The following is a 15,308-nucleotide window of genomic DNA, read 5'->3' on the forward strand; positions in this document are numbered from 1 at the left end:
TTATAAACCAACACGGGTTATGATGTCTACAGAAGCATAATCATGATTGGGGTGAAATAACACCAGTCAGTTTTCTGTAGTACTTTGACAGGATATTATTTTTCGATGGGAATAGAATGATTTGAGGAACAACTTCTGTGGTGGGATTTAATGAAAACCTTCCTGATCATCTGACAACAGTTCCTTACAAATGTATGGCCTTATTCTAACCCCCCCCCCACCCCCCCGGGGCGACCAGAAGACTGAATATTAGTTTTATAAAAACAGCACATTGCTCTACTCCTGGCCACAAACTGAGAATTATAAGAATAATGGATTCTGCATCTGTCACATGCACATGGAGTTCCACAGTACACCACCTACCCAGAGGGTCAGAGCAAAGGATTACAAATATGTGACAAAAACAGTTTTGTTATTTTATGCAGATGGGATTGCCAGCTGTGGAGCTGTTTAACAACGACGTGCTGGTCTTTCCGAATTACATGTAATTCCCTAAGGCAATGCTTCCCAATCCGGTCCTCGGGGACCAGCAGACGGTCCATGTTTTTGCTCCCTCCCAGCTTCCTACCAGGAGGCAAGTAGCTGGGAGGGAGGAAAAACATGGACCGTCTGCTGGTCCCCGAGGACCGGATTGGGGAAGACTGCCCTAAGGTAACAAGCAGGGCATTCTGAGAGCCAGGGGAGGTGAGGATTTGAGCACAGGCTGCTGATTGGACAAAGGGGGGAAAATGAACCGTAAACTCCAAGCCCAGGCTCCCAGGAAAGCCACGGGAAGCTGGCACACCTCACAACTCTTCGGCCGGTGTGATCTTTCAGTGTCGAACCGGGAGTCGCCCAGGTATCGCCCTGGATGAATCACGGCCACAGTGCACCTGCCCTCTGCCAACGGTGCCCTCAGAGGCATTATTTATAGAACGGCTCTGAGCATCACTGGGCTTCTCCACTGCAGTTAGAACATTGCCGCTGCTCCCATTGGTTAGTCGGCTGCCCCATTCGTCCTCCAGGCCCCCTGCTTAGTTAAGGGTCATGTGACATCCGTGTCAATTCACTGTCATGCTCACTGCTTTATATGTGGTGTAAATCATTGCTGTTTGTGGGCAGAAGCCATTTCCCGCAAGACCGCTCCGTGCATGTGTGCAGTGGCAGGTGGAGCTGAGCAGGGGGCGTGTGCGAGTGGGGGGGGTCAAAGCAGTGCCATCAGACAGCCTGCTTGTTCTTTGGTGTCTAATTCAGGGATACAAGCCTGTTACAGCAATGAATGCGATCCATATTCCCCCAGTGACATGTCAACAAGCCAGGCATAGTGTGTCACGTGTTTAGGGACTGAGGATAAATCTGAAATTTGCTCAGAGCTATACTTTGGAGCCCCCATAACCCCCTGCCCCATCTGATTGGCTCCTCCATGACCACCTGACCATGGCCTCAGCCAGGTCGGGATTGGGCTGACACGGGCAGGAATATAATGTGGGAAATGGCTGCCTGCATGCGGATCTGGGCGCATTGGCATGGGTCGCATGCATGCATCTCATGCACAAGGCTCTTTCGCAAACAGAGCTGTATCTGCGCGTGTGGCAGATGCGCGCTGATTCGTTACGCATTTTCCCGTTGCCATAGCGAGCCTCGTCCTGACACCCATTAATTCCCCTGTCGCATTTATCCTCATAAAGTCTTGCTCAAAACTGATATTTTATTGTTTGTTTGCATTTCACATTTAAAACTATATACATGCATGTTACAGATATCCACATTTATATACACAGGCATATAGTATATACACAGGTAAATGTTAAATGTATAATGTATACAATATCAAGTCAATAATTTTTTGATTATATGCTATAACCAGTTTTTCAGGTCCTTACAAAGACATGAGACTGCAATCCACAAAGCAACAATGCCAAAAGTCTTGTATTTTGTCTTTTTAATAATGGATAAGGTTAGGGCTGGGTGGGGGTTACGGCCGTAATGTTGGGATTAGAGTTTTCTCCATAGAAATGAATGGAAAGTCCCTACAAAGATATATAGCTACAAACCTCTGTGTGTGTGTGTGTGTGTGTGTCTGTGTGTGTGTGTGTGTGTGTGTGAGCAGGTATACCTATCCTTATGGGGACACAATGTCCCCATAATGTGTTAAATATCAGTTTTTTTTCCCTTAAGGGGACCGGTTTCCTGGCCCCCATAAGGGAAAACTCTATTTTATAAAAATCAGCGACTGCTATGAAAAAACTAAAAATGCAAAAACTCTTGTATTTTGCTTCGTTACTTATGGTTATGGTTAGGGCAGGGTGGGGGTTAAGGTTGTCATAGTTAGCGTTAGCATTTTTCCTATAGAAGTGAATGAGCAGGCCCCATAAGGATAGGTATACCCTACATGTGTGTGTGTGTGTGTGTGTGTGTGGGTTTGCATAGATCACATTAGGGGACGAATATGAACCCAAAGTGCGGTAAAACCCGAAACTTCCTTCCTTTTGGAGACACTTCTTCAGGTCCCCATTTGATAACCTCAATTTTATAAAAATCTGTGAATGCAACCAAAAAAGGAATAAGTGCCAAAAGTCTTGTATTTTGGTTAGTTACTCATGGTTAAGGTTAGGGATGGGAAGGAGTTAAGGGTGTCGTGATTGGGATTAGGGTTTTTCCCATAGAAATGAATGAACGGTCCCCATTTAGACAGGAAGACCAACTTGTGTGTGTGTGGGTGTGTGTGTGTGTGTGTGTTTGCACATCAAGGAGACTTGAGTTTCTGATTCAGTGTATTATAGCATAAAATTTAGACTATGTTTTTATTCGGCATTACAACAAAATTTTTTACCAGAAAACCATCACAACCACTCAAAACTATTCAGTAACAAACAAAAAGCTCAATCACACAAATCAGCTCTTCCAGCCGGGATATTTGGCAGAGAGGAGCGATTAAAAAGGGGATGCAGGGGTCGTTCTGTGTCGAATTGGTGCCAAACTGCCACGGACAGAAGCAGCACGTGTGTCTCCGGGGCTGTCATCTCCACATTGGGCCAATTGAATCTGAGAAATATGAAAAGCTTCCCAGGGAAAATTAGGCCCATTGATTTCACGGTGCCGTTTCCGACTCTAATGAAGGTAGATTGTAGTTTCGGTGATGAAACTGTGCCGCGTGTGAGTGAGTGTTATGGGCAAAGTGTGCTCAAAAAAACAGAATAGCGAGCAGCACATGGTACGTCCATCACTGTTAATATCAATACAATAACATATCCGTCTTTATGTATATGAAATAGATACACAGATACTCTTCAGCTTACGACGGGGTCATGTTTTCATGAACCCATCACAAGTTGAAAATATTGTAAGCCAAATGTGAATATGAAATGGTAAATAAATCACTATACAATATGCTGTCAAAGACTGTATGAGGTGTTTACACTTGCAAGTGCTACTGAGACTGGAAGCGTGGCTGCGTAGGTGCTGTCGTCAAACTGTCTCGGGTGGCATGTCGCTAGCCCAGGAACCGATCAAAACCCAGGGTTTGATCTGACGACTACTGAGTCTGGATCGTTATTACAGCATCGTAAAGTTGAAACAGTATAAGTCGAACCATTATCAAGTGATGAGCATCTTTTAATACATATGTATAATGTGTGTGGAGATACAGCCCCCCCCTCACATAGATAAACATTGGGGTGGTGTGTGGATCTGTGTGACCAGGTGGTTGCTGGTTCAAATCTCAGACTTGTTGGCATCTTTCTGTCCTTGTGCCCTTCAGCAAGGCTATGAGCCTCCTTCTGCTGCAGGCACCGTCTGACACGTCTTCCTTAATGTACATAGCTTCTAAAAGCTTCTGCTAAATAAACAAACTGTAATTAGCAATAGCCATAGTTCTGTCTATGTAGAAGCAATATATTTTATCTCCTCTAAATTAAAGAGCAGGGAACATGGCCTTTTCCTCTCTGGTTTATTTCTCAGTATGCAGACCTCTCTTTAGAGCAGTGTCGCTCAAATCAGTCCTCGAGGACCGATCCCCCCCCCCAGTAAGGAGGTGGGAGGGAGCTAAATTGTGGCCTGGCTGGCAGGGAGCTGGGAGGGAGTGAAAGCATGGACCGTCTGGGGGTCCCTGAGGACCGAATTGGGAAACACTGATTTAGAGAAAGGCGGCCATTTTGAGCCTTAACCTGTGTTTACTTACCCTGTACATCAGGCCTGTCACCTCCGGGTCTGACCTTGTAGCACTGGCTCACTTTTGCAGGAAGGTAGCACACATGCCAGCAGGACAGCGATTGTACTCCAGGGTGCTGAAACCGACCATAACTTTTCCAGGCACAGCTAAACTTTTAGTCGTTTATAGAGAGTATGTGACAGGCAGACTTTTAACAGATATATTGATGAATGCATTGGGTTGATTAGACGTCCAAGCAGACATTGACAACAGAAGGGTACGGGGTGACATTTTAATAGGCTTAGATGTTTTCGTAGGCTTAGATCACAGGGAGGGAAAGAATGCAGGGTGAAATTTTAGTTAGATTTTAATAATGGAAAAGTGTAGCCTGGTCAGGTCTCTCAGCAGGGCTGATTACAGGGAAAGAATAGCAAGTTCAAAGTCCGTTCTCCACCACTGTCCATACCAAGAAGTTCTCTGTGTGCACTGGAACCAAACTAACAAGCGTTGCTTGGTAACGAGCACATCGTCTCGGCGACCCATCCGAAAGGGGAGCCGTGCCCGGTTCTGTTTTTAACTCTCTTTCTCGTGCCCCATCTGTCTCTGCCATGTAATGCCGCTTTCACGCGCTTTCACGCGCGGTGTAGGAGGAAAGAGACGCAGAAGAGCCGGCAGACCAGGTCGCTGTTTTCGCCTCTCCCGGTGCACCTTTTGCCGCGCCATTCGAGCATCCCGACACGGACGCGGGGCTCGGTGCCGGTCGCCGCAAGCTCCGGCAACATTACTCACGGCCACCTCTCCATTTACTCCCTCTGACCTACTTTAGATCTTGGACGGTTTTTTTCTCCTCGCCCTTATCCAGCAGCCGTTGCTCTCTGTCATAACAAATCAATTTCTGATTAAATCTAAGAGCAGCCTGGGAAGAATAAATAAGTACAAAAATAATGTAGAATTAACTCATTAATACTGATCTTACAGGATTTCCTGTTTGCACTCTGTGCTTAATACACTGTGATGTATTTCGTGGTTGACTTACTGATTCAATCAGTCTATTCTCCGTGGTTTAACCCTCTCTTATAAGCTGGTTCATCAGAGATAAGCTCCATGCCATTATTGGGTATATTGCCCAAAGCATTGGCGTTCTGTCCCCAGACATCATATGATATTCAAGATGATGTCACCATCAAGATCTGTGAGCCTATTGGCTTATGCTCTCAGCTTCAGCTTCCCAACAGGTCCCAGGCTGCTGGGAGTTCCTTGATAGGAGTGGCTAGCCTGGTTTTAGGTGTGGGCTGGGTTAAGGTTGAGCAGGCCTTGTAGGCGCAGTGCAGATGACCAGGCACCATCGTTTGCCCCAGCCAGACTAGGCTGTACCTGCTTGGGGCCACTGGCCAATCATTCCTTTTAGTTTTCACCTCAACATTTTGTGCATTTTAGTTCTGGTTTAGTTTCTGGTTTTGGTAGAATGAAGGAAGTTTTCCGCAGGGGTAAGCTCAGGTGTGTCATCAAGCACTTCCTGAAATGCAGTTGACAGGAAATTGGCCATGGAATAATTTAGGTAGAAGATGAAGCAGAGAAAAATCAGGAGGCCACACGACCCTCTTTCAGATTAACTTATTAGCCTGTCCCATCGCACCTTTTTAAGTTGCATCTATCATTTTTTTGACATGTTAATTTCATACTTGGGTGAATTAGTGGACACGAGTTACCGTGAAAAGTGCCCAGTTTCGAGAGGAGGTTATGGCTGACTTGCTGAGTCCCAAACGCTTGCCGTGAGGTGTTTTTTTGGCGTGTAGAGTCATGCCGTTGTCTTGGTGACACGTGCTGTGCGTTCAGCTCTGTGCCCCGGACACTCAAAGGGCTTTAGAGGGACCGAACAGAAGCTTCCGGAACTTGCAGTTGGTTGTGATTTTAAGTACATTCATTATCACAACACTGCCACTGGGCTTCTTGACTGCTATTGATGTGTCACATTTAATTTCAGCCAACCAGACGTGGCAACCAGACGCGGCGACCAGACGCGGCATGCCTTTTCGTTAATAAGGGTGGGTTCTGTTATCTCCATTTAACATGGGAAGAAATTAGAAATTGTGGGGTGGGGGGCAGAATCGGAATCTCCACCCACATGGGCAATGGAATCTGATGAATCGAGGAATTGTGCCAGTATGGATGGAAATGTGAGGCGACTGCCGTTCCTCTTTGCCCGCATGTGTATTCACAAGCCTGTGGACCCTGGCGGAGCAGGACCGCTGTCCTCAGGTAATCCCTTATTTACCACGCTGCCATAATTGTGCCGTCCCAATTGTTCACCTGAGCCAGGCAAGCAGTGGGAGAATCACTTCCGCATCCAGCGGGACACGAGAAAAAAATTATCTGCAAATGCCGCCGCTTGCTTTGGAATTACAGCCATCTGCATCCTGCCAGAAAAAGGGGCAAAGCGGCTCCTTCAGCAGCACCATCGATTATTTGCTAACTTCATAGCAATTTCTTTCAATAAATAAAGATGTGGGTGGGAGCCTGTTCTGCTGCTGTCGCTGCAGTCTATTTGCAGTGGCTTATTCTGTGCTTTTAATGACTAAACTGGAGGCAGTCTGCTGATATGAGATGCAATTAGGGAACTAGAAGTGTAACTTTCCTGTGAGTTGCATGGCTGCATGTGTAGTTATATTGTAACATATACGGTTTCTATTTATTTCTCTTTCCAATGTCCTCAACAAATATGACGAATACTGGCACATAAATCAAAATTAAAAACCGACTTACACTCCTATTAGACGGTAATACAAACGTTGCCTCCTACTGTCTGAGTATGTCATTGCAGACAGTCCTAACAAATTCACTCTGGAAGGCGAGGACGTCATTTTATTTACATTAGCTTGCCTCTGCTGTCCTCTGTGCTGCCAGTCAGTCAAAGATTTTATATGTCGGGCCAATATTGCAGCTTGTTTACTGCGTTTCAAAACAAGGCTAAGATTTGAATAGTGGTAAGTGCTTGCTGCGCTGGATGAAAAACGCAATGGAGGGCTTTTGTTTGCCATTACATGCTGTCAGAGGCCATTGTGGCCTCTATGAAAGAAAAGACCTCATCTATATGAGATGAACATTGCTTAGAATCAATTTATGAACACTACTGTAAATCAGTTTGCACAATAACTTCAGATCTATAGCACTTCAGAAGTATAATGTGTTAACCCGTACCCCAGTGCAATATGGGCAGTGGGCAGTGGTGGCTTGATGGTTAGGGAAGCACATGCTATGCTGCTATGTCACATTGTCACATATGGGTAAAATGCAGAACACATTTCATTGTTGTGTGGAGTGTCAACAGTGACAATTAATCGCTTAATTCTATAACCAACTCAGCCTTTTTCGTTTGTAAGCAAAATAGCCAAGCAAATTGGCTACAAACTGACAAAACAAGCATTCATAGTGCCTTATGCTCCATTTGCTTTGTTCTTAATCTTATCTTAATCTTAATACAAGTGTGGTTCTTAGTTTTCATGGGTATAAGTAGTAGGTTCCCATTCCCTAGTTGTCCAGTGGAATAACATGCAGGCTCCTCCCCTCTAAGATAGGCAGCCAATCGGTGAGTTTGCAGCAGCCCAGTGGCCGGCCCACGTCTTTTACAACGCTGGTTCAGATTGGCTGGAAATGCATAATCGTTTCTTTGCGTATTGGTGAAATAAATGCCTCTGGCAGACACAGGGCCCTTCTGGTGTAGCCATGTGAGGTCTTACTTGTGTTGATTTTTTAAAGAAAGCGGCTTCGTAACGGCGGAATCATAAAGCTCCGATGGTAACAGAATTCAGTAGTGAGCCTATTGTTTTATTACATGCAAATCTCTCTGAAATCCCTGAAAACCACCACCTGCTCCGTTGCCTTTGTCTGTCGACACAAAAGGCTTCTTGACTTCTTGTAGTTTTTTGCCACTGTCTCGCACTTTTGTTCCAGAGAATGTTTAATTAGGGTTAATAGGCATGTTAATTTTGTCTGTGTGGAGTTTGTATGTTTGTCCTGTTCCTGCGGACATTATGGTACCCATAGTGTGTGTGTATATGGGTGTGGCCTGCGGTAGACTGGCATCCCGTCCAGCGTATCGCTGCCCTTGTATCCTATGCTGCCTGGAATAGGCTCCACCCTCCCATGAAGTTATTTGATTGGACCATGGATGGATGGTCAGGGGGAGGATGAATGGATGGATGGATGGGTGGATGGTCGGATGTATGAGCTACTCAGATGTCTTACCTAAATGTATTGAACTTTACACACTCCCAAAGGTTGGACAGCTCTGCTGAGCAGCTGTTTTGTGTGCCGGTGACTGTGATGACGACTCAAGAAACCATGTCCAGTCTTTTCATCTTGAGTATGGGAAACTATGATGGCACGGAACGGCAGACTTTCTCTAGGGGATGAAGACTGTGTCACGGTGGTGAACCTGAACCTTCCTGAGAAGCTGCACAGATGTGTCATGGCGGAGATGAACTGAGAGGAGACTCTTATAAGTGACGTCTCTAAATTCTACAGATGGTTCCCCGTGCGGGGGTTCATGGAGGGATCGGTACCTAAATCAGCTGACTGATCCAAATTATTGCAAACGAAAGTTACATGTTCTGCAGCTGGTGCCTCCTCTGGTGAACTTTGGTCATTTATGGGTCATTCTTGGACCGGTGTAGCTCCCAGAGTCCCATTAGGACATCAGGAGAGAGGAGGCCCAGGCATATGGCATGAACAGGGGCGGGCCCAATAGAGACACTAACCCTGTTTGGAAGCTGATTGGCCCTGGGAGTGCCCCCTCCCTTGTCACTCACCAAATGAGTGACATGCCATTGGCTAATGATTAGGTTGGCCTCCCTGTGTTAATTATCCCAGAATTGCCAGACTTTGTGTCAGATATTACACGAAAACAGCAGACTTTCCCTTTGGGTGGACATATCCCCACTGGGAGCATCAGCATGAAGGCATCACCTAATTGGACGAACACTGCCGGGACGCTGCAGGTATGGGAGGTGGTCAGTAGCAGTGCGTCGCTCTCAGATCCTGTGAAAGACACCCCCCCCCACCACCACCACCCCCAAATCTTCCTCCATGGAGCTGACATTTAATTAAGAACATGAAAGGTGCCATAACATTTGGTAAGAGATGCACAAAGGTTGCGTGTATGAGTCTTACCTGTAATCAAAGACTGAAGGGTTTAATTAAAACCAACAGAGCCTCCTAATGGAGACGTCTCAATGCCCCGAAGGATGAGGATCGCTTGTCATACACCCTGTTAGCGATCAGACTGCTGATACCACGCTTTAGCCGTGACCTTTTCGCCTATTTGTGTAATAGTCCCCATGTCACTTCTGAGCTTAAGGGACAAACACCATCAGTTTAATAAAAATAAAAAACAGTTTTGTACCTTGACTTTTTCTTCCTGAGTATGCTCTTTGCGTAGCTCATCCCACGGAGTCTTTAATCCTTTGCCAGATCCTTGTTTAGAAATACATTCACGGTGCATTTTTTTGGAGGAGACAAACTCCCTCTTGCCAGTATAATAGTTTAGACATCTAATGAAAGTGAGGAAAATGATTTACTTGAGTCTTGAGGCTGTTTTCTGCAGCTTCTTCGTTCCCGTGGATTGTTGTCGCTGCAATTTCTTGTGATCTGGATGGGAATCCCAGCGTAGCGGGAGATGCACAATCTCGCAGATTCCTAATAGCGTTTTTTTTTTTTCCATTAGAGGGCTCGACAGATGTTTGGCAGAGGTGCGTTCCCTGTGTGGTTCATCCCTGCTTCTCCGCATGTAACGGCCAGTCGTTTCCCAAGCGGGATGCAAGCTGCAACCCCCGGCATTGTGGTGCCACCAGCCCAAGCCCTGAATGGTTTTCGGGATCTGCCTAGTCAGTCCTGATTTCACTAACAAAGTGTCATTTGGATGCAAATGAGTCCGGCTTCCCCAGACATTTGACAAATATCTCCAGATTGACAGTCGCTTAATGGCTGCACAGACGCGATAATTTTGTTTTTCAATTGTACTCACGTGCTGAAATGTATTTGTTTCATGGGACATAATGTGTACCCCTCCACATTCTATAGTTGTTAGGTACCAAATATTTGTTTTTTCGAGACTGTGTAATTATAGTAGGTATAAACGAATGAAATATACACAAATAATTAGGATTAGTGGATAAATGTGACCCAGCAAACTTGTGTTCTGAGCTGGACAGCAAACAGAGTCTTGTGACACAGGGCTGGGAGGAGGGAATAGGAGTTTGTTTGGGGATGGGAGTGTGGGGGGGGAGGGGGGTGTGAGAGAAAACACTGAAACTGAGGGCGTGGTCAGCATCCGGTTCTGGGTGTGTCATCTTTTTGGGGAGGGTGGAGAAAAACATAATCCCCCATGTTTGAGCTGCATATCTGAATGTGGATTGGTCAGTGAGTTCTGGGTGGATATCTGGCAGGAAATCACTCTGCTGACTCTGGTCTCCTCGGTTCATTCGGCTGACCTGGTTGGGAGGGATTCTCCCTCCGTAGATCATTATATTCTCCCTCCCTCTTTACATTTTGGCTCTGATCTCTGGTCCTATAGGATGCTAACCCTTCATGCAAACTTTCATGCAGTTATTTATACTTATTGAATCACACCACAATAACTTCAGTCTATTTAGTCGGTGCTTTTATCAAAAGCAACATGTATTTTTTGGAGAATGCAGAGTCAAATAGTCCCTGAAATGATGAGGGTTAGAGGGGTGCAGTGACATCACTCTGCCAACTGTGGAATGTGAACCGATATCCTTCTGATAACCAGAGCAGCATCCTAACCCACAGAGCCACACAGCACACTGGAAAGGCAGCCTGAAACTCTGTGTAGGGTAGCCTTTGTGTTCAGGCCCAGCTCACTTGGAGTCCTGGGCTGAAATTAGGTGCCCCCCCCAGCCTGGACAAGCCTGACCCACAGGGTCCCTTTCTCAATCGTTACTGATTTGGCTGGGCCTGTTCACCTGCTCAAAATGTCCATAAGTATCCCTGACACTGGCTCTTCTTAATTGCTCTCCGATCTGAGAAAATCACACAGGAACTTTTTAATAGGAACCTTGGAACAGCCAATTATCTTTTTATTTGAGTATTTTCTCAGCCAACTTTTTCCTTCATATATACTTTCACCTGAAGTAGTTCATTAAAATGTATCTCCGCTGTAAAAATATAAGATGGAATTAAGCTTTTCGGATCGTTATTCTGCTCTGAATTATTCCCCGTCTGAGAAGTCGCCACCCCACCCCCCCCGCTGCCCCCCACCCTTTGGCGCCGTGTAACTTCAGAGTGGTGACAGGGATGAATTCACGCTTTCTTACATGGTCTTCCTTCTCTTTGAAGACCGAGTGGCAAGGGGAGCAGCTTTCATGTCCCGTTTTTATTGAAATGGTTTATTTATTGAAATTCCTCTCATGCGTCTGCTTTGGCTTGCACGTGGGATGACTGCCACATCACTTCCTGGTGCTATTGCTTCTCTTGGGCCCCCGCAGGTGTGCATTGTTCATGACAAGTGTACTTTCAAATGCCAACCGTTGACTTGATGTTCAACTGGCACTGGTCACTTTAAGATTATTATTTATCTATTTATTGCTAGTTTTTAACCACTATATTTATCCTACCCCTTTATGCTGCTGCTGTCTTGCTGTACTTTTACACATATAGCAGATGCTTTTGTCCAAAGTGACATTCAATTGAGGCAAATAGCACATTACAGACAAGTGTGCTGTTGAGGAGTCAGAATAGGTATAAGGTCAGCTAGGCTGAGCTGCCTATGAATGTCCAGGTACTAGTGTAAGCAGGATTGGAGCAGGAGCTACACAACAACTTCAAACAACCTAAGGACCAGAAATGCAACATTCAAGGAACTTGAAGACATTTGGCTAGTAGAGGAATTCATGGGTCTTGAGGGGTTTCCTGAAGGTGGAGAGAGAGCGTGATACTTTCACATCGCGTTATGTCTATAAACCCTGGTGTCCAGTCCCCCCATTTTAGCACTGACCTGAATTTTATACCTTAAGTGCTGTAGACCCCCCACTCCCCAGCAATGCCATCTGTATATTGCACCATAGTCCTAGGGGGGTGTGCCACTGTATACCTGTATACGGATGATATGCCAATAAAGCTCAATAGACTCCACTTGACTTGATAGGAAGGATCAGAAGACACCAGATTTGTTGGGAGATCGTGAAAGGGTAGGCGTGACTCGACACTAATGGTCAGTTGACCCTCCTTCCTGAGCCTGCCCCCTTCCCCCATTTCCTAGTTCCATAATAGTCCCCTGTCAGACGCCAGGTCAAATTCTTCAATAGGAGTCTGCACTAATGAGCTGTTCTCTTAAAGGCAATTAAAGACCCTCAAAAGGACTCTACAAGAATGCTGTGATGATGACATTGATGCGATGATATTTCTGAAGGAAGCGAGTGACCGTTAAGTGGGGGCAGAGGATGAGAGAGGGTGGTGACACAGGGCGGAAGCCATCTGTCCTCTTTAGCGCTGCCAATGTTCCCTAACGAGTCGGTCACTGCTGCCCGTGTCCCGTGAACAGAGCTGGACGGAAATGCCAGTGACCCTGCAGAAGGTGGACGGGAGACCTTTTCTCACGCATCGTCCTGAGCATCAAACAGCCACTCAGGCTTTGAAGCTACCTGGAATCCTCGCCGCCATTCTCTCCTCTCATATGGGTGTCTGCAAAACCCACACCTTTTTTTAAGCGTATATTTCATCTAGAAGGAAGCCGGTGCCCTTATCAGTGTGTGCTCAAATCACGCTTAACTGAGGACTGAGTCACAAGGTTGAATGTTTAGCTTGATTACACTCTGCGTCGTTACAGAGCAGCACACCGACCACCTTGTATTAAAAATAGATATCCGCGCTCTTATCGAAAGTCAGTACGGTGTCGGAATTCAAAAGCATGACGTTAAATAAGTAATGGTACATTTGTTCAGAATTTGCCTGTGATCATACTTTCATAATATTCAGATTGACATTGGATATGTGACTTGCAGGTATTAAATATGCAAAATACAAATTCACGTGCCTCAAAATATAACTGTCGGAAATATTCATGGTTGCTGTTGAATTTTAGACTAAATATGTGCATTTTAAACCAGGAGTCCAGGAATTTGTTTGTATTTAATGTCTGGATGCTCTTTTCTAAATCTCGAACACGTTCTCCCCTATGTGCAAAGGGCAGTTTCTCAATGAACTGGATCAGATTGAACCAAAACATGTCAGATTTTATTTTCGAATTTACATTTTGTTTCCAGACAGTTCAAAGGGACAGAACCCTAACGAACCTTCTACTTTGGAGAAAGCCGAAACGACCGTACACGCTCCGTCGGAATCGTCCTGTGGGGTCTCGTCAACGCGTTTCGCGGCTGTCTTAACGTCTGCGCTCGTTGGCTCTGGCTGAAGATGAAACTTTATAAGGTCCCTTGTCGCCTTTCGGGCAACGTGTGATATTAAAGTCTGAGGATGCTGATGTGAGTCGACAGTTGACTTCACCGAATACTGCCTAGGGCGCTACGCCTTGGCAACATCTCGTAGAACTACAGTAAGTAGCCCAGAGTTTTAGATTATATATGCCAATGGGTGCTCTGAGATAGACCCGCTTCCCATCCAGGGCATGTCCTACCTTAAGTCTTGTGATTCTTACAGTATGATCACCATGACCTGGATAATCTGTTATGGATAAGCCTGTCGCTTCCAAACATATTTGTTTAGATGAAATCTCTAAATCACTTATAGCATGTGATGGCACGTTTCAGTATGTAACGTGCAATGGACTAGCATCTCATCATCGGTGACCCCTGTCCTGTGCCCTGCTATCTCTGCTATCATCAGTACAGTTGCAGTATTGAAGATGAATGGATGAGTATAGCTATTTAGCCTGTTTGCACTGAACAAAAGCTGTGCTGCTTCTTGTACTCAATGTCGCTGCCTGGTTTGCAGGTAACTAGGACCGTAATACTCGGTGATAGATCATGCCGGCTCACCACGTGCAGAAATACTGACGTGAGGTTACGCCCTTCTACAGCAGCCTTTACGCAGTCTGGTCTCCAGTCTATAAAACGCATATAAACTCCGTTTGTGAATTCATCCCAGGAGAGAATTGGTTCTTATCTGATTTTATCTGGTTACAAAAAAAAGTAGGTCAGGCTAGGGTCTGTCTTTGATTTTTTATTTTATTTTCTGGGGCTTCATTTCGCAGAAATTGCATTTATTTAATTATCTCGAGTAATATTTAACTTTTTGGTGCAAATAAAACTGAAAACCCAGGATTTCAACTCGAGCACTTTAATGATTTGGTCTCAAACTTCACCCAGTTAAACAGTTTAACATCAGACGGTTTCAATCCTGTCTTGTAAATGTTTATTTCCAGTGAACTACATTAGTTAGTTCTGAACAAGAGGTAAAAAAAAGATCGATACAAATGGAAGTTTTCCTCCAAATTTAAATTTACAGTTCATTAGATCAATAATTACCATGGGCAATACGTAGATAATACACGTACAGTAGGTTAAACGCAACGTAAACCAAATACAGCTATTACTGTTGTGAAAATGAGCACTATACGTGTAACGAAAAAATAAGGGTGTGAGATGACACAATAAGGAAGAGTAGTTGTTTACTTTACAGAGAAATTCATTAAAAAAGATGATAAACTAGGGAATATGTTAGTTTTGCGCGGAAAAAAACACAACGTACGTTTCATAGAAGTTAATAAGCGATTTTCTTGACGGATAGCCTGTGAAGTTGTCACCGGCTTCTTTATAGAGCCATAGGTGACGCCAGCGTGATCGCCGGAGGCGAGGCGCACAGGCAGCCAGCGCGTTATAATCTGCACCCTCAGTGCGTTTGGAGACGCGGATACGCCGGCGCGCAGCTCTCGGATATTAAAATGCCGGCGATCGACTTAGACAAGGTAAGGCATGCAATAGCGTGCAATTACTGTACGGCAGCTGACATCCAAAGGGAAAAAAATCGTTTGATATTTAATGGCGGTTCATTTCTTTAGGGACTACAATAGATGGGAGCTCGCATGTGCACACGAAGGGGGAAAACTATATATATATATATATGTATATATATATATGTGTGTGTGTGTGTGTGTGTGTGTGTGTAACATTTCTGACATTTGGATACATAAGATGGTAACTCAAAA

At 45.1% G+C, this 15,308-nt stretch overlaps 1 protein-coding gene across 5 annotated transcripts in view; it reads left to right on the forward strand.

Annotated features, from left to right (window-relative positions):
- Positions 1-15,308, forward strand: part of LOC125739058 (synaptotagmin-1-like) — a 114,647-nt gene that overhangs the window by 19,639 nt on the left and 79,700 nt on the right. Inside the window, exon 1 of one of the 5 annotated variants that reach the window (XM_049008746.1) lies at positions 14,920-15,068. The exons of the other annotated variants lie outside the window; for them this stretch is intronic. The gene's annotated coding sequence lies outside the window, so the exon portion shown is untranslated. Of the gene's footprint in view, positions 1-14,919; positions 15,069-15,308 lie in introns of those variants that run through there. 5 annotated transcript variants of the gene reach the window in all.

This window comes from Brienomyrus brachyistius, chromosome 3 (genome assembly GCF_023856365.1).
Source record: "Brienomyrus brachyistius isolate T26 chromosome 3, BBRACH_0.4, whole genome shotgun sequence".
NCBI classification, from domain to species: Eukaryota; Metazoa; Chordata; class Actinopteri; order Osteoglossiformes; family Mormyridae; genus Brienomyrus; species Brienomyrus brachyistius.